The 23,612-nt window shown below is 37.5% G+C and overlaps 2 long non-coding RNA genes across 2 annotated transcripts in view; one reads left to right on the top strand and one right to left on the bottom strand.

The window, feature by feature from the left end:
* LOC134477835 (uncharacterized) overlaps positions 1 to 23,612 on the top strand; it is a 29,802-nt gene that overhangs the window by 5,425 nt on the left and 765 nt on the right. The window contains exon 2 of the long non-coding RNA XR_010050071.1: positions 9,621 to 9,704. This is a non-coding gene — a long non-coding RNA (uncharacterized LOC134477835). The remainder of the gene's footprint in view (positions 1 to 9,620; positions 9,705 to 23,612) is intronic.
* LOC134477834 (uncharacterized) lies at positions 9,270 to 21,908 on the bottom strand. Its single transcript, XR_010050070.1, has 4 exons — positions 21,771 to 21,908; positions 21,299 to 21,373; positions 16,902 to 17,031; positions 9,270 to 15,945 (listed from the first exon to the last, which is right to left on the bottom strand). It is a non-coding gene; the product is annotated as an uncharacterized LOC134477834 (long non-coding RNA).

Consider the following 23,612-nt stretch of genomic DNA (forward strand, 5'->3'; position numbering starts at 1 on the left):
GATAATCACTCCCTTCCCAGATCCTCACTCTACATGAAGTCTCAGTACTCAATAGTCATCCTTTGGAATAATTGCCTTCAAAGGTGAGATATTACTAGAAGATAATCTATGTGAATCATTTTCAAGCCTCTGTTTGCATTAGGCTGATTGATGCAGGTCCCATTTGCTAGCACCAGTCCTGTGTCCAAACCTAGTATCAATGTGAAAGGAACTTGAATGTACAAGTGTGTGAAGTCCCGGAGGCTTGCCTATTGGGGGTGACCAACGCTCCAGTCAACCAAAATTTCTGAATAATGAGAATTTAGTGAATCTTGAAGATACACTGATTGACTAGATTCCTTCTGGCTGGGTGAGTATTGAAGAAAGGTTTACGCACACTTACTTTAATGTGTGCTTAGAATTGATTATAGAAAGCAAATTTGTTTCTGAATGTTTGTGCAAGGGCCTAGATTTTGCATATCTAAGCTCAGAAAGAAGCCTTTTTGTTTTCCATTATTCTGTATCATCTTTTAGAGATTTTGAGCACAAAATGCAGGACAGATGTTTTGGATTAGTTTATACAAGGCAGCCAGAGTTTGTAGCACCATCATATAATATACAAATTATGCCAGATTTTTCAGAGATGAATCAAAAGCCAGAGTCTAGTATTAAGAAATCAAGGAAGCATTTGGGAGGTAATATTGAACCATCTTAAAAAAAAATAAAAACAAATACATTCTAAAAAACCACTTGACAATAAACAGGATCGTAACTACCATCAAATTCTACAGTGACAACTGATTTTTAATACATGGGCAAAATCTCTTACTGCTTATTGTGCCAAATACTTTTGGAGATTTATGGCTTTTTTTTTTTGTCTCAAATGTCACTGGATTTTATCAAGGTTTTATTTTGTTTGAGGTAATTAAATAATAAGGAAATATGAAAATGGTATCATCTCTTAAGATCAATTTATTTGAATGCACAAGGAACATTTTGGGGTATTACCTATTATATGCCCTACCTCCACAATTTTGCAGAAATTCTTCCTCTTGAAAAATACCAGAGGAGTTTCTGAAGTAGAGAGAGATCAAGGTGAAAGGAGTAGGATCCCTAAATTGTTCCTTAAATTCTGAAATATTATCATTTTTCGCTGCTTGCATTAGATTCTCAAAGGAACCTAGAGACTCCAAAGATGTGTAGAACATTATACCAACAGGGATGGGAAGGTACATGACTTTTTGACCTAAGACTCATTTTCTAGTCAAAACCCCTCACTTCTCAAGTGAAAAAAATATAGGCTCAGAAACCTGACATGAGCCTGTGGTTCAAAATTCACTCATCTGATTACCGAGACAGCTCCATTTAAATTGAGTGGGCGTTTCCACTTTAGATTGTAACCATAGTTTGTCCAAATGTCTTATTGTTATCAGCATTCCAAACTACAGAACAAAATTGCAGTTCTAGTCATGGGATCTTAGCAGGAAATACACCCTTCCCCACGATTTGCCCACTCTCTGGCTCCATCATTCCCTGGAGCTAGAGAGATAGGGTTAGTACTTGATTAGGGCCATGGAGACTGTGAAGAAGAATGGCTTCAGTGACCTAACAGTACAGGAATCTTGGATATGTGAAGTAGGAAGAGAAATTCTACCATCACCCTCCATGAAGTGAGAGCTGACAGTGAGATTGTATCTTCTCATTTCTCAGTTCCTCTTTTCTGATGTTGTGAATTAGGCTTTGTTTATTAGAAGATGATTCATAGCATTAGTACACTTAGTAGACACCAAACCAATTAAATCCAGCTTAGAAGGATTCTGTAGGACCTTAAGAGAAGCTAAATGGAGGAAAAATATGGCAGACAGTGTATGTCCATTGATAGCATCCCAAGAGTAAGATAAGACAAGTTAAGGCTCAACCAAATGGAGAAACGGTCCAGTTGTCATTGAACTTCCAAGATCCACTTCCATTTACATAATATGAATGAGATTTTACAGATAAAAACCATACACAAATCTAGGAAGCATAGTTTGAGTGTGGAGAAACACACTAACTTTACTGGGAGTTACGTCTTGGGAAATAGTTTGGGAGGCTTCTTTATTGTAGACAGTGGAAGGTCTAATATACTTAACAAAGAAATGGGTTGCTTAATTCTACGTATACTGGAAATTTTGCTGACTGTTGACATGACCATAGTTACTGTATGCAACTATGAGTGCATCCATTTGGCCTCTTCTTCCACCTGGTGGTCATTGGAAGTTGAAGTGATGCTCAGAAGAGAAATTTATAGTGATTTTTCTCTTTGTGTTATATAACTTTTGGGGACCATCCTCATTAATTTGTGTGCATTGTCTGGATTTCTTCCTGTCAGTTAAAAATGGAAAATTGTCCCTTTACTACTACCTAAATAGTAGGATATAGAACCTAAGCATTTTAAGATATCACTTTCCATGGTCAGAGGTCCAACTCCATGCAGTGTGAACTCTTCTTTAATCCATTGAGAAACACAAAGGGCCTCAGCTGTAGATTTCGTTCTTGGCTTTGAGACCAAGGGCAGGTTCAATAACATTCTTCGGCTTTGAATTTTCACTACATAAAAAGAAGAATTTTTAAAATGCAAGTTTATTAATGGTCTGAGAGTGAATGTTTAGATGCCTTGTAGGCACAAAATGTTAAATTTTGCCACTGCTTACTTTTTACCAACACTAAGATTTGGTAAACTCTTAAAGTCAGGCCGTTTCTATTGTAGTAGAAGAAGATTAAGCAAGGCAATAACTACCTTCTCTAGGCCCTGTTGCTTATGGAAATTTGTGCCAGAGAGGTTCAAGTGGTCCTGTTTAATTATCTTCAAGGTAGAGCAATGACAAAAGGGATCGAGCCAAATTGATGCTTTGTTCTCTGTTAGTCCATTATGTTTGGATAACAAACTATAAATTCCAGGAACAAAAATTTTGGCAACCGAATGGCAGAGTCATTCTCGGATACATGTGAACATCATTCATATTTCATACAGAAGTGAGACGCAGTCTTTCTAAAGCAAAAATCTAACTCTGTTCCTTCTTTATTTAAAACTGTTTGATGAGCCTATATCACAAACAAAACAAAACAACAGCACAACAAGATTTGTTGGAAAGAGTCTTGTTTTACGCTTGTTTCAGTGTGAGTTTTTCCTACAATTCATTCATGTTTGAGCTTTTCAGTAATCAAACTTATTGATGGTTCCACCCCCGCCCCCCGAAACTCGTAGAATGCATGGGACAAACTACTCAGTAAGTAGGACAAGAGAATAACTGGATTGCTGCGGTCAGATCTTGGACAGCAGTGTCTTTGAGGACGTTTCAAGATGCTTACCTTTAGTGGGAGAAATGCAGGTCAAATCTCTTTTTCTATGTAAGGGTACAGAGAGAATCTTTCTTACTGTACCAGCTAACATTTGAGTGTTATTCTTATTCTCTACACCAATCCCTTTTTTCAGAAAAAGAGACTGATGGCACTTCTTGCCATTGAAAAATCTACCAAAAAGTGAACAACCTGAAAAGAATACTCATTTGCATTGACTCATAGGGTGCCAAGGGCAGGAAATGAAACTTTTTATGTTGAAAGGCAACAGAAAGTAGTGGCTGAGGTCATAGACTGAGTTGAAATCTCAGCTTTGCCACCTACTAGTGTGTGATCTTGGGCAAATAGCAAAACCTCCTTCTCCCTAAATTTTCCATATTAAAAAAATAATATTTTTTAAATTACTGTACCAAACTTACAGACACCACAATAAATAAATTTATTATTATTAGCTTAAAATAATGTCCGGCAAAATGACTCAGGAACCAATGTAATATAATGACCATCAAACCATTTTGAAAAAGATATGTCTGACTTTGAGTTTTTGTTTTCCCATTTGTTAGCAGGGTGAGTCTTGGTGAGTTTTAGATACTCCTAGTTTTAGCTTCCTGTCTCTGTAGCTTAGAGCTAATACAAACTGCCACACCCTCTAGGTGAGATATTATACTGAAAGCATATAGCTTAATGAATGTTCAACAGATTGTATCTCCTATTGTTATTTCATAAAAAGAAAAAATTAAATGGTTATCAATGGGAAGAATGCTTATGAAGATAAAATGGGCTCTCAGTACATATTTGGATTTGAGTTCTAACTGAATTAATGATAAAGATACTCTTACCATTAAATCTTTAATTAGTTCTACTCACAATTCAGAAAAATATTTTGCTTCCTGTTTTTCTTATCTTTACAGATATGAATTGAGTTGAAAACAGTTCTCTTGTATGAACAGATTGGCTATATATCAATAATCTTAGGATGTTTACAAGTAGAATTTTAGAACAGGAAGCTGTCATAAATTTTAACTATTTACTTTAAATAAGTAGTATTTAATTAAGGGTTATTTTGTCTTGTTCCTCCAGGGAACTGCATTGTCAGTGTCTGGAGACTATGATAGGTGATATTGCTCTGTAGAGCATAGAGACCAGTTCTGCTGGAAAATACTCTCCAGAATATGTCATAGCTTCCTACAACAAGGAATTAACCATCTCAAAAGGCCAGATAATGGGATTAAGAATCTTGATTGTTGACTGAAGAGAAGTGAAGCTCAGAGAGACTAAATAAATGATTTTTCGTGATTGTAGAATGTGATGGTATTTGTTGTGAAAATAGTGTAGAATTTGATAACATTTTTCATGGATCCATGCCATGGGATTCCTAAACAATGTTAGGTGACAAAAAACAGCCTAATATTCAAATTCTTTCCCAATACTCCGAATTCCTCAGTTATAAAAGAAATGTGCAGATTTCTGTTTTTCTCATACATCACTTTTTACCTCATTGTCTTCCATTCATTAAAATACATATATGTGTATACGATTTCTTTTCTGGAGAACTAAAGCAGAGAGCTCATCACCTAGCAAAGGTGAATGCTTTCTCCTAGGCCCGACCACTACAAACTATCCAATTTCTTCACCATCACCAGCCCCACAGAAGCCCGGGTGAATCCCCACAGTCTTCAGGACTCTGTTGCTATGGCGCCAGGACTGGACCAGTGTTCTCATATGTAAAAATCATGGCTTTTTGCTAATGAGGGTCCACAGACAACTGCAGAAATACTGACTACAGAACAAAGAATAAGAATAGAAATGGGTATGTCTTGATGAGCAAGCCACACAAATTCACAGGAAGTAGGCTTCATCAGTTCTAGTATCTGTGGTTTTCTTGAATTCTCTTCAGATCTTATTCTGGGAAAAGAAAGTTACCAAGTCAATAGTGTTAATGTGCTTTGCTTTGTTTTGTTTTTGTTGCTCCAAACCAGCAAAACACGAAGGGTCATACACTTTTCAACATAGACTGGGAACAGAAGAGAAAGCATCATCCTAAGAGGAATCCTGGGTTCTATTCAGAGGGGGGGAAGCAGATAGGGAATGAACTTAGGAGGATGCATTGGTTTTGTACACTAAGAGAACGACTGAAAATAGCTTGTTCTCCTCTAAATATTATTAATGAAACCACATGGTGATGTCACTTCTGATCACGCTGTAGTTTTGAGTTGCTGATCTGGAGATAAAAAACTTCCTTTTTGCGCATTCACAGCATTTCTACAGTGGAAAAGACCTTCAGGGTAACTAGAGTGGGTGGGACGCAGTGAGAAAAATAACTTCACCACAACAACAACAAATGACAGGAGAGACAGAAACTTCTCTGGGAGAGCAGAGGGAAAAAAGGTGAAATCTAAGTATTATTGAGCATGTGAAAGAGGAGTCATTTATTTAAGAGGAAGTAACTCATTCACACAAATGTAACCCTGTGGTCCCTCAAAAGTACGTAAATACTACCAATCAGTCCACCACAGATTATCATCAACACTTCTTGGGAAATGCCTCGTTAAAGAATCTTTAAAGCATAATGTGAATGTACATGTCAAGTACTTTCCAAAAGTCATTAAACACCAACCACAGTACCATAATTTTCTTCCCTTCCACAGGCACCACATTTTGCCAAATTTAGTACAAGTTTTGTATTGAGGTCAAACATAAACCCTTTGAATCCAATGGTCTTCAGAAGAGGTCTTCAGATCTATTTCTTAGACAAAGGCCTTAAATCAACCAAAGGAAACTCTTCTTGGGCTTTAAATAACTCTTCTTGGATTTGTTTATTGAATAATAAACAAAATAATTGTATTGCATAAAATGATGAAAAACAATTGTTGAGAAATATTTAAGGATTATGAATCCTAGGCTGTAAAAAATAATACAAAAATGGTGTCCTTAAACCCACCTACCCCTTTTATATGCTCACTTTTCTCTGTTACTTTATGCCTGATTTTGTAAGCTGTTTATTTCTTCCATTAAAAGAATGTTACAGGCCACATAACAGTTACAGTAATCACTTCATTAAAAGATCCACATGTGCTATATTTTGAGTGGTTAATTAGTTCGTTTTTACTTTCTACTGAAGTTTGTTTCCACCAAATCATAGCTGTCTCAAGACTATTAATGTCTGTTTTGTTTGTAGGTTGCACATTGCTGAAAATTAGAGTTCTGGACCATTTGCTTCACAGGCCTCCAGTTGTGCTGGTTAAAAATGCCTACTTCTTTGCCTAACACTGAACTTATTAAATCAGAGTCTCTTGGAAAATGGGACTCTAAAAACTGTATTTAACCTGTGTTTTCAGTGACTCATCTGTTTAGGGGTGAACAGTAAAGATTGGAAAACAAGAAAGATTAACTGTATCATACAAATTGAGCAGAGATAATAGATTAAGTTCACAAATGGAGACATTTTGGAGAGTAAAAAATTTCTTCAAGAATAAAACTGCAAAAACGTATACTGCAAAACTGCAGTATAAGTTATACTGCAAAAACATTTTTGTATATATACAAGTTATTTTTTACATTTTATTCTTTATGCAGAATTTCTTCACTTCTTTTTCTCAGATTTATTTTTTTTTCCATTTAAGCTGTTTTAACACCTCTACTAGAAGAGAAGAAAGGAAAGAAAGGGGAAAAATAGGAAAACTTAGAAATGAAATGTACTATTAAAAGTACTTTAACCTTTAAAAAATATATCCATCTTGACTTCTTAATGCTATCTGGCATTATCCAATTTGTGTTTTCTATATTAGCACATGTTAGGAAATAGAAAATAAGTGGAATTATTTCACGAACAGTTAACATTATTATCCTATTCAATTTATTATATATTTTTAAGGAAACGGGCACACCAATTATAGGGCCCTACTTAAACACATGAGAAAAAAATATCTATTGTTAAAGTGTTTATGCTTAACCTTAAGAATTTTAGCATTTATTTTCCATTCCACAATACAAAACTGTAGGAATTTTTATTAACATTTCAACCGACTGAATACTTTGCAAATTGTTTCTAATAAAATAAAAAAGAAAAACTTTCACTGCCACCAAGTTCTAGTAACAGTAGTAATCCTGAATCTGTCCTCAACTTAACTTTCAGCAAGAGGGAGCAATAATGGTTTGTGGGCCATTACGTAGACTATGCTTTAATTCCCCTGACTTTTGGGCCCACATTTAATTTCCTAGGATCAAAACTTGAAATTATGTCATTATTTTAGTTCAGAATTCTTGTCTCACAATCATCATTAATAAGATTCTTGCTTTGTTCAGAGAGTTACTGTTACAATCAGCAGTAATGATAGCCATTATTATTAAAAATGCAGGGCAGACAATAAGGTTTGGACCGAATCTGAAGCTCAGCGTGTGCACTACTGGGCCACTGTGTAAAGCTGCCCTGAAAACTGTGTGGGACCCACAGTGCAATGAAGTCATCTTTGCCCAGTGCCTGGGGGAAGCCTTGGCACAGAGCGTTAGGATGCCAGCAGGACAGGGAGTTCAGAGCCTGGGCCTCTTGGGAAGCAAGAACCTTCTTAATTAACTATGGGTGTGATGATTCAGAATGTGTTTTGAAATGTTGGTGATGCATGGGCCAAAATTCAGGAAAGGATTAAATAAGATCATGAAGGGCAAAACATTGTCTACAAAGTATGATGGCACCCCTGACAGTGTGATCTGAGGCCAGCTCTCTGCTCAGGTATTCTACCTCCCACTGGTCATCTCTGAAGATGGGCCTTTCCTTTACTCATCTGTGTGCCACCTCATCACCTCATCCGACCACAAAGGTCAGCGAAGAGCAACTGTGGCATAATTTTCAAGTGATCTTCAATGTGTACTGATTACCATTGTGCATGGCACGGTGCTGGAACTATGTGCTAGGGGCAAACCCAAAAGGATTCAGTGGGAAAGAGCTGAGTGGCTTTCACTTTCCCAACCCATAAGAACAAATCCTGGAAGACATTCAGCCAGAACTCAGCTAGTGCAAGACAAAAGTCCAGCCTCTAAGTGCGGGTACCCTTCCTTTAGGTACTAAAACTTTAAAGATTAGTTTGGGGTCTGTCTTTTGCCTTTAACAAAAATTAGAATGAGATTTCTGTCTTCAGACTGCTAGTTAAAACAATGATAAAAATAATCCTAAAAGTAATCTTTCTTTGAAAACTTTAAGTATGTGAACTATTCTGTTAGATATTGAATGAATACACATTCTCCCTCTCATGAATGTGGGAGTACGGGAATGCATGCAAGCGCGCACACACACACACACACACACACACACACAGAGGCACAAGTGAGCACACATTTATTTTACTCTGTTCTGGGAGAACGGAAAGTGATAAAGAGCACTTTCTGTTGGCAGAAGGTGACAGAGTTGTAGAAAGGGAAGGGGAAGACTATACTTTGGAACAAAACACTCCGTCCTGGGTTAGTGCAAACACGAGGATCAAGGAACCAAAGTCTTGTGATGGAATCATCAGTATCTGGACACTTAGTTGTAGCCTCCCTCCCTGAAGATCTTTATTAAGGTTTTGGGCAATCTATGCTTTGAGATTTCTCATTTGTAGAACCTGATTATACATCTTGACTTGTTTCTCAGGAAAGTAAGGTGATACATTAATATTTGTGGAAACACTTTGAGACCTAACAATAAAAGGTGCATTATAGTAAATAGTACTCAGTCTTTCCTAGCCTCTCCCTCTTTCATATACATATTTTTGCAAAGTTCATCTAAATGATTGGAGGCTGTTTTGTTCAAGAAAAAATCAGTGTTTCAGTTATCTCTCAAGAACCTAACAAAATCACTAAACATGACAAATAAAGAGTAATGGTGACACACAATGAGGGTTAAGGTTTTTAAAATTTTGAAAGAAAACAGATTTCAGTTCTAGCCTCATGTGAGGTTATTATAAGCAACAGTGAATATTAATGATTACAAAATGAGGAAAAATACATTGACAGTGTCATTTGAAAACAATTGTGTTAAGAGGCTTTTTACACACATTTTACACAGTGTGGATATCCAAAATGGGTTTTAGAGGAAATTAAGAGGATTGTTTTTCAAAGTATTAAATACACAAAGGCAGGAAGGGAAAAGAGGAAGAGTTGGCTGATGGAATTCAGCCTCGAGACAGAATCTTCTTACCGAGGACACAGAGATGGCAATAGTGACTTCCTCTTTGGGCTTTTTTAGGGGTTTAGGTACCTGTAAATGATGAGTTTCTTTTGCATATATTTAACCAAAAATATTTTCTTTGTTTTTCCCTCTCATTTAGTTTCTCTGTACATGTGGGGATTCTGAATATTGGAAGCAAACTACGTGTGATTGCTATTGATTTGATTGGCACAAAGTGTGAGCGGTAAGTTCCTCTTTTCCAAACCCAAGTGGCATCTTTCTGTCTCTTTCTCACTCCTACTTCAAAACCAGTTCCTCATCTTATCTTCCTTATTTTAGCTACTGCCATCTTTGTTTTCCCAGTCACTCAGTCTTCAAAACACGGGCTCCTCTAACCTCACGGATACTCTACAAATCATACACAATGGGCCAACAGACTCTCGTCCCTATGCGGGTATATGAGCCTCAGCACTTAAAGTAGTGCCCGTGAATCCCCTGGAGCAGATCTTTGATTCTGTAGAACCCAGGAATGGCCCAAGATTCTGCATTTGTAATAAGCTCTGGGTACCATATTGTAAATAGCAAGGCATGTACATTTGCCTTCAAGCAACAGATTTGCTTGGTACTGATGTAACTATCTCTTTCGCTGCTTGTTTTTGAAACCTCAGCCCAGGCAGCACTGAGCAGGTAATCATGAGTATATGATACTTTGCCACTGAGCTAAATCCTTGACCCTGAGTTAAAGTTTTTTAAAGGAATAGAATAAAGAGCATCATGAAGACACAATCCCCAGACAAATGGGAGACCAATGAAACTTTGTCTTCTCTCCTGTTCTGCTTTCTGACTGCTCTTTATATTTCATTCTTTACATGTTATTGTGTGCTTTGTTTTATCATTGTTCATTCCTTTTTCCTAAACTATATTCAGGGAATAAAAATTAAAATAAATGACATGATTTCACAACATCAAGAAACTTATAATCTTACATAGAAAATATCTTTGTAAACAAAGCAATACATTGAAATGTAATATTTTCCTGTGCCTATAATAGGTTTCTCATTCTTCTGAACTCTTTCCCGCCTCAAAGCCCTCATGGTCACACATACCATATCAATATTAAACTGTCTTGTGTAATATTCTAATACTAATTATAATTGTAATCTCCAAAAATATTGCATTATCAATGGTCAAAGCTATCAATGGTCACACTGTCAAAAATGAACTGTTATTGTTTCAATGAAGAGATCATGGTTTTGAGGCTGGATTGTTTATGGGTTGTCTTGGTTACTTTTCTCTTGTTATTGAGACAAAATACCTGATGCCCAAGTGAAGCAAATAAAAGTTTATTTAGCTTACCGTGTTTTGATGTTTCAGTTCACACTCAGCTGGCTCCAAGGCAGGATGGAGTGACTGAGGGGCAGCCATTCATGGTGGCCACAAACAACAAGAGAGAAAGGACAAAAGAGGAAAAGCACTCCTCCTTTCCTCCCTTATATAGTATGCCAGCTACCTGCCCCTGGACAGGTACAACACTCACACTGCTAATCCCAGCACTAGACAATGACCCAGTGACAAATGCTAGATTCATCTTCTGGGTAATTGCATGAGGCTTGGAGGAGTGTCATCCAAACATAAACCATAACATTTCACATGTGGACCCCCAAAGACTCATGCACATCCTTTGCGCAAAAGACATTCAGTCCATCTCCAAGAGCTCCCAAAGTCCTATCAGTTTCAGCATTGGTGAAAAGTGCAAGTCCTAAGTCTCCTCCAAGTTTTAAGGCAAACTTGCAGCGATAACCACCTGTACAAATGAAAACAAAACTAAACACTTCCAATATTAAATGATACAAGATAAACAGTACCATTCCAGAGGGTACAAATCGAGGGATACAAAGGAATGGGACTAAAGGAAGTCCAAAATCTAGCAGGATTAACATTAAATCCTGGAGTTCCTCACTCAGCATTTAAAGAAATCTGGTTGTGAGCTCCAAAGGTCTTGGGTGACTCAACTCTATAGCATTTCCAGTGGTTTTAGCTCCCACTGCTTCTCTCTTGGGCTGGCTTTGCTCTCTCCTTGCAAGTTTTCTTAGACAGTCCACCCTGCTGGCTTTTCCAGACTTTTGGGCTCTCTGTTACACCTTTGACTTCACACTTAAAGCTTCACATACTGCCCTCTCAGGGGCACACTGCCCACACTCCCAGACCCTATGGAATCAGGGTGGAAGTGTTTTTAACCTCAGAACTTGTGCATTCTCTGGGCACCTAAAACCAGTGACATGTGGATGCTGTCAGGGCCTACTGCTAGCCAGAGCAGTAGCCGGGATTTCCTCTCTCTTGGCCATTGGAATTGAGTCCCTGGATTGCTCAGCACTCTGAACCTGATTGTGAGGAATAGATTGTCTGTATTGCTGCCATTCTGCAACCTACTGTGGCAGCTGCCATTTTGGACCTTCCTGTGGCCTCTGCTGCCATTCTGGAACATGGCACTCTACACATTTCTCCTCTGCACAAAGTCTTTCACTTTTACTGTGCTGAGGCTGCAAAGATGGAGACTCAATTGCTTTCGAGAATGCCCACATCATCTTTTTAATTTATCTGTTCCTTCTCAGCAATCAAGGTCTCAGCTCTATCTTTGTAGTCCACAGTTTTCTGATCAAACTCACAACATTTTGAGTCATCCTTGGGAAAGGCAGAGGCAGACAGTAGATTCCAGGGAGCCCCAATTCCTTCCACCCCAATTTCTGCATATCAGGATGCCAAATTTTGTATTCACTTTGTGGAAGATTCCTGGAATATCTGTTGCTCTTCTGATATTTCAGGTAGTCTCAGCCACTGAATTTAACTAACTGCTATTTCGTACTATGTAGAATAGGACAAGGATAACTTTGGATCATGCAAATGGACCAACAACACAGAGATTACACAAGCACTTCCCTTAACTTGCAGTGGTATGCCTTATGGTTTCCTGCACTTGATTACAGTGAGCTTCTAGTGATGGCATTTCAGACTTCTAGTGATGGCATTTCTCTTTCTTCCTTTTCAGCCCAGGGCTCACTCACTTTATTTCTTTTCACTTATGTTATAATAAAAAGGCGAAGACCATTCAAAGGAAAGTAGCTAGTTCCTGATCCAGGTATCTCAATATTCAGCAGCAATCTGGTAATGCAAATTCTATTTTCTTACTACCTGTTATAATCATAATAAAATATAAAAAATAGTGTTTATAATGTGCCAGAATTATTTGAAGTGTATACATCCATTGACTTATTTAATTCTCATAGCAAATTTATGAGCTATTCATTTGCAAGATAAACTTGAAGTACAGAGAAGTAAGGCAACTTGTCCAAGGTCACACAGTAGGCAGCAAAGCTAATATTCAAACGTAGACAGTTCAACTTCAGATCCTATATCTATAGCCTCCTTTGGTCATGAAGACTGTCACACACATGCAGGGCTGTATTCAGATGTTCTAGGGAGCTGTTGAAAGATTCTCAAAATGGGTTATAATCAGATTGACTACTGCATCAAGATTGTAGTAGTAGCTCAGGACATTTCTGTATTTCCTGGTCAATTCCCTCTCTCGAAGTCTATCTTAATGATTCTGTGGTTAAACGATTAGGCAATGCATTCCAGCAAGCTTTAGAAGAAAAGCCTTGTTAATAATAATAGCAAACATTTTATTAAGTGTTACTGAGACTTGGCAAATTTTACATGGATTGTGGCTTTTAATCTTCATAATATTCCCAAAGGCAATAATACTATGTTCCTCTTTCTGGTGTGTATAAACTATGTGTCCAGATTATACCTTCAGTATGTGGAGCACAAATTAGAAAAATAATTTAATCTCATTCTCAGAATCTTAGTTACTGTTGTGTAATTTAATAAAATACAGATTGGTGATTCTGACCCTTGTTAATGGTAATATATTTGACATTTTATGTAATGTTTCTTAATTTTTGAAAATGGGAATTTTTAATCTTCTGGGTGATGGGGAAAAGTAACAAAGAAAAAACTATGTCACCAATTTAGAAAGTTAAAAATTCAACTAATAAAGGACATTTTTGATTTCTCCATTCTTCTATACAATGGTTCACTTTTGCTCTTTGCGTAGAAACTAATCTCCTTTCTTCTTAAATGTATACCTGAATCTCCTTTCAGATATACCACTCAACATTTTTTGGCAGAGATCTTCCTTTATTTTCACATGTTCATCAACATTTTGTTACTTTGTGAATACAAAAGCTTTCTTTCTGGTGGATTCCACAATAAATTCTGGAATAGACGTGCTTTGGAAATTTTAGGTGTTATTCATTACAAAAGAATTATTGTGTGAATTGATATACAATAACTTTCTTCTTTTTGATAGGTGACATGTCTTCCTTATTTCTTACTACATTAAGAGCTCATATAAACAAAGAAACTCGAAGTTTCTGGGTCTTTAATTTTATTTCTATAATTGTTAACATGAATAAATAAACCTTTTCCACATTGTAAATTTTTAGTGTTAATATTAGTAATAATGGTAGTAGTAGTATCCCTGCTGCTAGTAATATTAGCTTGATTACTGTAACATTGTAGCACTAATAGCCAAAGTCTTAAAGGGGGAAAGGACTGAGATCCCAAGGAGTTGAAAAAGCTGTTTACAATCAAGGAAGAGACTGGAATAGCTGGGTTCAGAACTGATGACCCCTCTTATCTAGGTATTAAACAATGAATTCTAATAAAAGAACTTTTAATCACTGCCTGAGTAATGACATCCTCAACAATAGAGCTAATCACAAAACAGTTTCTGCGTGTTCACATATAGCTGTTCATCCACACAGTACGACTCTCACCTTATCTTTTAGCTTTATCCAACTGTTATTAGAGAGGCTACTTCACTCATTCATGGAGGATGCATTTCTGAAGCCCATGTGCTGTTTCAGGAGTGGAGCTATGTAATGATAACAAAAATGAATTTCATTGTCCCTTTATAAGTCGAATCTTTTGTTTGTTTTACATAAAGTTTTGGCCTCTATTTCCACATATTGCCAGATTCTTAAAACTAGCCCCAGGTGCTTAAGACAACTGAGTGATTGCATCCATCTACCTGTCCATCCATCTATCCATCCAGTGGAAATTTATAGAGAATTCACTGTGTGCCATGAGGATAAAGGGATACAGGAAACAAACATAATCCTTCTCTCTGGTAGATTAAAAACAAAGAAACAAAATAATCACAAACCTTGAAATATACCATGTAATAAACAAATCTGAGATAATAGAACGTGAGTCAACTTTAGAGAAGATAGCTAGTAAAGCCCTTTGAGAAGGTGATATTTATTCTGCTATCTGTAAAATGAGAAGGAACTAGCCAAGTGAAGAGTGTAAAACAATTCCAGTAAAGGATCAGAGCAGAGATACCTTGGGGCAGAAAAGAATAGGGGATTTTCTAAGCAGAAATCGGCACCATCTGATTTGGTTTTTAAGAATATACAGTAGTTTTGGCTGCTATAATGAGTGGGTTAAAAGGAGCAAGGATTAAAATTGGAAACTACTGCATATTTAGGAGCAGTCTCTGTATCACAGGTAAGAGACCATGGCGGGTAGGTGGTAGAAATGGAGAGATAAAGGTCTAGAAGACACAAAAGAGATTTCGCAGGGAGCTCTGTTATGGCGTGCATGAAGATATTCCTCTGAAGTCTCAAGCAGTCACAGATGGGGCTTTTCAGAGGTGGCTGGTCTAGGCTGTGTGACGCTAGTGTTAAATTTGTGATGCTGGAATTGTGTGTTCCATCTTGGGTGTGGGAAGCACCAATCAAAGACGTGTATCCTGGATGAGACACATGGGAGAGGCGGGCTTGTGGTTGCTTCTTTTGTTCTGCTGTTTACTTTGCAGTCTTCTGCCCGCCCTGCTTTGCCATGGACTGTTTCTTCTCTGTGATGCTCCTCTGCCATGCAGCCTGCCTGGGAGCCAGCTGACTATGGGTGGGAGTTCCTACAAACTGAACTGAAATAAGTCTTTTTTCTTTTGATCTTGGGACTTGTGTATTTCGCCTCAGCAATAAGAACAGTAACTAAGACAAGAAACAATAGGATTTTCTGATGGACTTAAAGCAACAGAAAGGTAAAATCAATAGCCACGAATAATTTTCAAGTTGCAACTTGGAAAAATTGTGTGATCGTTTTTGTCACTGACTGAGATGAGAAATGCTAGGGATTGGAATGCAGATTTTGGGGAGAAAATATGAGTTGAATGTAAAGGAAGAAGACATTTTGAAAGCATCCCTCATATTCATAATTTAGAAATTCAATCTCATATTTATGGAGTAGAAAGAATATTATTTGAAAGAGTATTCTGACCTCATTCTTCAGGAAGTATACTTGTGCACAACAGCAAAGATATCTGGTACACTAGGATAAAGTCATCACAGAACTTGTTGGTTGGTGTAGTACTGACTCAAAATACTTTATTTGCAGCTTAAATCTTTTGTGTTCCATACCTGCCAAGGAATCACACAGACCGTGTAGAATACTCATCACTATAGAGGATACATGACAATAATAAAAATGATGATGATGATGATAATAATAGCATCTATTTCCTATATACATCAGAGACTCTTCTCAGGAGTTAACAAAAAAATACGTTTGTCAAATATTTCTTAAACTCAATGATGTGTTACCCAGTCTACACTTTCATTAATTTAATCTTTGGGACCACCTCAAAACAAGCAAATTGCAGAGTATTGAGGTAGTGGGTGAATGGAATGACTTGCAGGGTTAAGAAGGTTCCCTTGTTCTTATTCCAGCTTACTCAGCACTTTAGCCTGTAATCTTTTTCTTACTGGCACTGGCAAAGTTGGATGAGATATCATTTGAATTCCTTTCTCGCTCTAAATTTCAACAGTTCCAAGGTTTTTATATTCACGTTTAAATGGTCAAAAGAGTGAGGTGGACATGCCTCTCTGCAATCCCCAGCAATCCATATACTATGTCAAGAGAATTACCATGAGTCTAGCACCATTTCTGAGCTACATAGTGAGTTCAAGACCAGCCTGAGGTACTTACTAAGACCCTGTATCAAAAAATTAAAACAACAACAAAAATGTCTATATATATATTCAAGGAAAGAAATATTCTTTCATATAAAATATATTCTATGAAAGAATGGAACTGCCAAAGGACTAAGATGATCCAGTCCTGTAGTTTTTATGTACAAGATTTATATTTAAACTTGTGTTGGTTAATGGAATCCTTAGTCTTTTTAAGGAATAGAAATGCCATCCATTTTTTTGTACTATTTTTGAAATTTTTGGCCAAAATCCAAGTTGAATACATTGTCTGCTATTATACAAAACATGTATTTTATTTTTTCCACAAATCCAAACGCTTAAAACCTTCCGGAGTTCTAAGAGAAGACTAATTCTACAGATAAAAAAATGTGTATTTTCCATACCTATTGTGAGTGTCATCACTTATTGAATGCTGTCCTGGGAGAGTCGCTGATGTAGAAGGAATGGACGGAGACCAGGCCAGAGTGGAGGTAAGAGACGCAAGAGCTCTTCGCTGCTCATTCACTCCATCTCCTGCTTCAGCAAGAGCAAGGGGAGAACACGATAAGTGACACCCATAAGGATGCAGCACGTCTGGTACCAGCTTAATGCGGAAACCCCAATAAATCCCATAATTCATGCCATTAATGAGGAATCTGAAAGATCACACGTAATAACTCCACAAGATCCTCTACCTTCACCCCATGAAGACATTCGTGACTTATCTTCAAGCTCAGTTCTTATTGGAGGTGAACCTGCAGGTGTTTTTTCTCCCCAGGAATCCATGAGATGGAACTCCAAGAGCCATACAATAGGTTTCCTCACTTTACTGCCAGGGTACTCAAGACCCAACTCCTAAGGGGGAGGACACTTCAGGTGCTCAGCAGTACTTATGCCTTTGTCCTAATCATTCTATCTGATTTGTGATAACTTTGCAATGATAACAAGTTTGCTGCATTAATTGTTGCTCTTCCCTTTGACAAAAGTGCAGAATGATGTCCTGTCTCGCGGGCCTATATTTTTATGTTCGCATCAGTTGCATGGATTGTTTGCCAAGGAGGCACAGTGTTTGACTCTGAGCTAGTGTAGACTGGTTGTGATGGAATAATTGTTATAATACCAAATCTAATTAAATATTCTGTAAACTTTGAAGTATTTATGCAAAAGAAATACAATTGTTTCTATGAAAACAAAGTTGTATGCGTTAGAATGACTCAATAATGTGAAGTTGCTAAAAATAAAGATGTGGAATTAGGCATGAGAGAGACAAGTGGAAAAACTTGGGGAAAGGTCGGTTAGCAACGTGACTTCCACATTCGATTGCTTTGAAAGTATTTCTACATTCTCCTTCATTTGAGAAAAACCAAATCTTGACATTGCAGTAGTGCTGGATCATAAATGTGGTCTTATGAATGTATATTTGTTTAAAGTAAAATAAAATGATTAAATGTTTACTTTTAATTTCCCCTTTAACTTTATTAATTAATCAACTAATGATCATGTCAGATAAGAAAATTTCTACTAGAAAAGTCAATTTCAATCAACTTGTGTGGGAGGGATATATCTGAAAAGGTATACAAAGGAATAAAAACTAACTCATCTGTGCTTAATGAATCTAGTATCATCATTTCAATTTGGCCAAATTATGTAGGCAACTCATTGATAAGATGGGAATGTGAGACACAAACTCACTTGCTTTGGAATTGCTTTACAGTGGATTTGTGTTCTTATAGTGAACACAAAGGCATGCAATACAAAGAGTTGCATTTTCAGACATCCTCTGAGACTGTTTGCAGCAGCCTGCTATGGTACCAGAAAAATCCCAGAGTTTGGAGTCAGCTAGATGTAGGTTTTGTGACTCAACCTAGCAGTGACCACCTTCTTGATCTTAGGTAAAAATTAAGCATTTTGGAGTCTGAAGTTTCCTCAGTTCTAGAGAATGTGGCCAGAACTTTATATCTCATAGACTTCAGTAAAATTCAATAAAATATCTACAAGTATCTAGCATGACTATCATTTTTAAACATTCAGTGAAAGGTTCATTTTCATTCCCTTGTTGTTTCCAAGTGCAAAACAATATTTGTTGTCACAGATAGAGGTTTAACAGACACATATAGAAGCTATCAACTCTTGCTCGCTCTGTTATTTTAACTTCTGTTCTTACATTTTTGTATTCTACATGTAAGCAATACACTTAAGAAATGTATCAGCTGGTGGCCTTTTTGTGCATCACAATATATGAAATACTCTTTATGATAGTTATCTTTTAGCAACAGTTGTCTTTGATTCACTCACACAATATTATAGATAATCTTGGCTTACCAGCTGATTCAGAAAAAAAATGAGAAAGACTTTTATTCTCTAAGTCCATATGGATAAATGGGGTAAACTGAGGTACAAGTACCTTCAAGGGGCTTAAATTCAGGGTAAATATCCATACTTACCTGAGCAACAGTTCAACATCTTGATATTTAAGCATCTACAAATTCTATGCACACCCATAACCTTCTTTAAATTTAATCTTGCTTTTTTTACATGGGGAAACAATCTTTTGAAAAGGCCTACATCAAGGATTTCCTGGGCCACCCTGTGCTCTGAGTTTCCATGGTAAATCTAGGCCAGTATGCTGCTCTGAATAGATGACAAATTCCAGTGTTGCTTACTTTTTTCCCATGAAATTTAAAATAAATAATTAACCTATTTCCAACACAGTGTTTGGTATTGATTTAATTTAGCATGTGTTATTCATCTGCATGCCTCACAACGGTTGCTTAATTGTCTAAATCTTCCCGTGTAGAGTGCTGCCTATGGAATCTCTTTCCACAGAACACTCCTTGCAGAGTGTGGCTTACTATTTCCATAACATCTGTCTTTTCTACTAAGTAGCAGATTAACAATTATGCTTCTTTTAAAGTAAGTGTGTGTGTGTTTGTGTGTGTGTGTGTGTGTGTGTGTGTGTGTATTTAGGGAGGGATGGACAAGATAATTTGCTTTCTGATACAGTAGTTTGCAGTCTATCACCAAGTCTGAGATTTTGCTTGTACCCATAATGCAGCTGGCAAGATCACCCTTTTCTTATGCCTTATTATTCTACATAATGCCACAGTGTTTCCACTAAACCGGATTGTTTGCAAAAGAGACAACTTATGCAACTCTTTCTCCTGCTACTACCCTTCATGTTTCTCTCCCCCTCTCACACATACAAACACACACAAATGTATACACACATGCACACAAAGCTCCTTTTAACTGTATTAAGCAGTAAAGCAGAAGGATTTTTTAAATTAGTGTTTTGTTTTGGCAATGGTTGCTGATGTGTTCGTGTAATACAGTTTTAATCAAATCCCCAAAGCTGAAGACCTTTCAGCATATCTTAGGCTGCACTGTGCAGGGCTTATTCCACTTGAAGTGGCCACCAGGGAAGTACAATTAGCTGTTCCCATGGAGAAGTTTGTTACCAGTAATAAATAATAAGTAGCATAGGTAGCGATGGAATCAATTAAAGATATTTTTGACCATCTAATGGTTTATGGGAATGCTAAATAATTGACAACAAGTTTTTGACTATGTTTTCTATCTACATGTCTCCTTATAACTAACATTGACCATGCACATAGGACAGTGTCTGGGGTTGCTACATTTTTGTTCTTAAAGCCACACTGTTGAGGGTGCTCTATGAAAGACAATTGCAGCCCTTACATAACTGAGCTGATTTTGAGAGGGTTAAAACTCTGCTGTAAATATTTGCTGCAGGCGGAAATCTAACATATGAAGCAGGAGAACAAATTGTGTTATCAGTTTCAAAAACAATCTGTTTCGCCATTCATTTATTTTTTTAACCAGTGTAAAACAGAACAATAGGAGTTGACTGGCTGAGAGGGCTTTGTGCTTTGTCTCTGGGTTCCAACAGCTTTGATGTTAAAATGGAAATTTGGCGAGTGGGATTTGGTAAAGTGCTCTAAATGCTTTTGGCATCCTGACAGGGAAAAGAATGAAAATGGTCAAGCCACCTTGGTTCAAAATTGGTGTTCATGAATTGCTTTCTAAATAAAATCTTAGAAAGAAAGAGGAGAGATGGCTTCATTGTGTGTATTCAGGTGAATCGATGTGCCCTCTGTCACCTACAGCAGATCAGTGATCCACAAGTTTACCAGTTAGCTAAATTACACCAACAGATGCAGTTGTTCCTGCGAAGCTACTGAATAAGTGACACACAGACTCAATGCCAGTGTAGGTCTCCCTGGGAATCAGACTAAAAGTTGGGCCAAATGAACCTTAAGTCATAATTACCATTATTTGATTGGAAAAAGTAGTTTCACCTGATGATCTATTACTATTGTAAAAGCCCCCGTGCAGGTTGGTTTACCTCGATGCAGAATGCTCCTACTCTTTCCTGAGGATGTTTATGAAGTCCACACGAACAATGAGTTATACAAGGGGGACAGAAACTCTCTTTCTGGGCTCTGACGTGGGAAATTTGTAAGCACATGCTAAGTTATTTCGCAGGTCAAATGTGCTGTATTTCATGTGATAGTACCTGGTATTTTATCAAGGGCCAGCCAGCTACAGACCATGGCTCATTCTCAGTTTTGTAAACAAAGGGTTATTATAACACAGAAACATCCTCTCATTTATGTATCGTGCACGAGTGCTTTATAATATGCTGGCAGAGCTGAATAGTTGCAACAGAGACCATATGTATTGTCGGCAAAGCTGAAAATACTTACAGTTTGACCCTTTACCGAAATCAGTTTGCCAGCCCCACTTTAAAGAATCCTTTTATCTGAAGATTTAAACTCACCTGTTGTCCTTGTGACATTCTTTTGACAGGAAAGTTTGTGCTTCACCTCTGTCATCTCTGGTTTTCATTCTGAAACTGTAAGGCAAGAAATCTGAGAATGAGAAAATAAACAAATATCATCATACAGTTATTCACACCAGGTCTGATGATAGATATTGATAAGAGAGTCCACAGTGATCGACAGAATGACCTGGCTCTCTGTGGGAGAGATGTGGAAGGATTAGGCCACCTTAGGAGCTGGATCACACGTGACAGGGTCCTCTGGAAGTTTGTCACAATAGTGATGAGCTCTGGAAGGAGAAAGTGGGGGTGAAACTAGGAACAACACAAAAAAATGAAACGTAAAGTGGCTCTAGAATTTGGAGGGAGCCAGCACGTGCACCAGAAGAAAGCAAAGTGCTCTAAAGAGACTGCTAACATGCAGAAGAGTGGCTGGGATATTTTTCCTGAATGGTGGCTTCTTGGTGCCCACCTTGCTGAGTGAGGGTGAACAGTTTCCATTTTTCTGCAGTAGCTGGCTCCTTTCTCTCCAGCCATGTACAGAGTTGTCTGCACTGAGCTAAAAAACAATGAGCAAAGTTGGAGACAGCGGAGCAGTCTTTCTGTGAGTCTGGAAATCCTTCCCCTCCACACTACTAAACACAAATGAGGGTGTGGGCTAGAGTTTACCATGGTATGCTTCTAGCATGGACGGGCTCACTCGACAACCCACATCTCTTCCAGCTAGGTAGGAATTAGTAAATGTGACCTGTGGTTAGGACTTTTCAATGCACATGGAGAGACCATTGGCAGTTAAAAAAAAGTATTTTTGACAATTACTGGGAAAATAGAGAAAAAAGCAGTAAGAGAAGAGGAAATACTGAGTAGCTCAATCCTTACTATCTTGCAGATGCAAAAAGCCGAAGACAACTGTATGTCAGGCTCCCTAGACTGCTCCTGTCTCCCTCTGCCAAGGGGCACATCTCCTTTTGCCCAAATGACTCTTTTTTTAAAAAATTTCTTAACTTCTCTCTTTTCTTTTTGTTTTTTCCCTCTCTCTCTTTCCTTTCTTTCTTTTCTATCAAACCCGAGACCTATAAAAGCATCTGTAAGCATTTTTTGTCCTGCTTATGACCCCAAACATTACTGGCTCTGTTTTATTTCCTGGAAATACTATATCTCCATCTCACTCTATGTCTTCCCAGTCAAGACCTTGTATTTTCAGTACCTGAAATGCTTGCAAACTCATAATTAGGCTTTGTGTAAACACGTAAGGCTTTTACTTTCCTTTTATAAAGGGTTGTTAAACAAGATTTGGGTGGAGATTTTGGCACATCCGATCTTTATTTTTTCAAATCACTTATTAACAAGAGACAAGCCACATTCATTTTATATAACACAAGTAGGAATTCAGCTCTCCAAAGTTATCTTTCCTCTCAGTGTCTTATAAAATTAATAGATTAAATAAAATTCTTAAACAAGAAAATCAAAATAGATATTCATTTAAAGTTGTTTTACCTTCATTGTTATCTAAAGGAGTCAGAGATATGCTTGTTAAAAAACTCTTTTGAAGTCTTTCATGATGCAATACTTAATCTTTAAAATTAAAGACTAGAGAAGGAGAAATTCTTGTTCAGTGTCAAGGTAAAACTGAAGCTGAAATTGTCCTTGAACATACCACTTAATTTTTGAGAATCTGTGCTCATTGTATTTACCACTCTTTGTTAGTACAGTGAAGATGACCTTCCTGATGAAGGGAGCACACATCTTTATCATTCGGGATGGTGGTTTTCACCTCTGTTCCCAGAGTCTTTTAATCTTCTTTCTGACAGGCTTGCCAGCAGTTGTGTCAAACTCAAAGCCTGAGCAACCTGCCGATTTGGTGTCTAAATTATTATCTGCTTTTGAACAATTGTTTAGTCAATAGATGCCCTGTCCTCTTGACTTTTCAGTCCATGATGCATCCTTTATTCATGATTGCCTGCTTCCACTCTTTGCTGCTCGTAATCCTGCTACCTACTCTTTGTCTTACATGGTTCCTTCTGCGTATGATGTCCAGCCACAGAGGTAAAGGAGAATCACTGAAATACATTGTTCTCTTTACTCCTTCTGCATTCCATCCCTTTTGTACCAAAATCCTTTGTCTCGCTTGTTTTCTTTGGTGGCATTCTTGGAGATCATCTCCTCCTCATGCAGTTAACCGCAGTGGGTGATATTGTTGAGTTAAAACTCTTCTCAAAGTTACTTTAGAAGCTCAGTTATATTTTGTGGCTCACACTGCTGAACAAGTATATGTTAATGTCTTTCTTCCCAGGTATCAGGGGCCATGAGCTTC

This window comes from Cavia porcellus, unplaced genomic scaffold (assembly GCF_034190915.1).
Source record: "Cavia porcellus strain 051 isolate PalLab524CR breed Dunkin Hartley unplaced genomic scaffold, mCavPor4.1 scaffold_10, whole genome shotgun sequence".
NCBI lineage: Eukaryota > Metazoa > Chordata > Mammalia > Rodentia > Caviidae > Cavia > Cavia porcellus.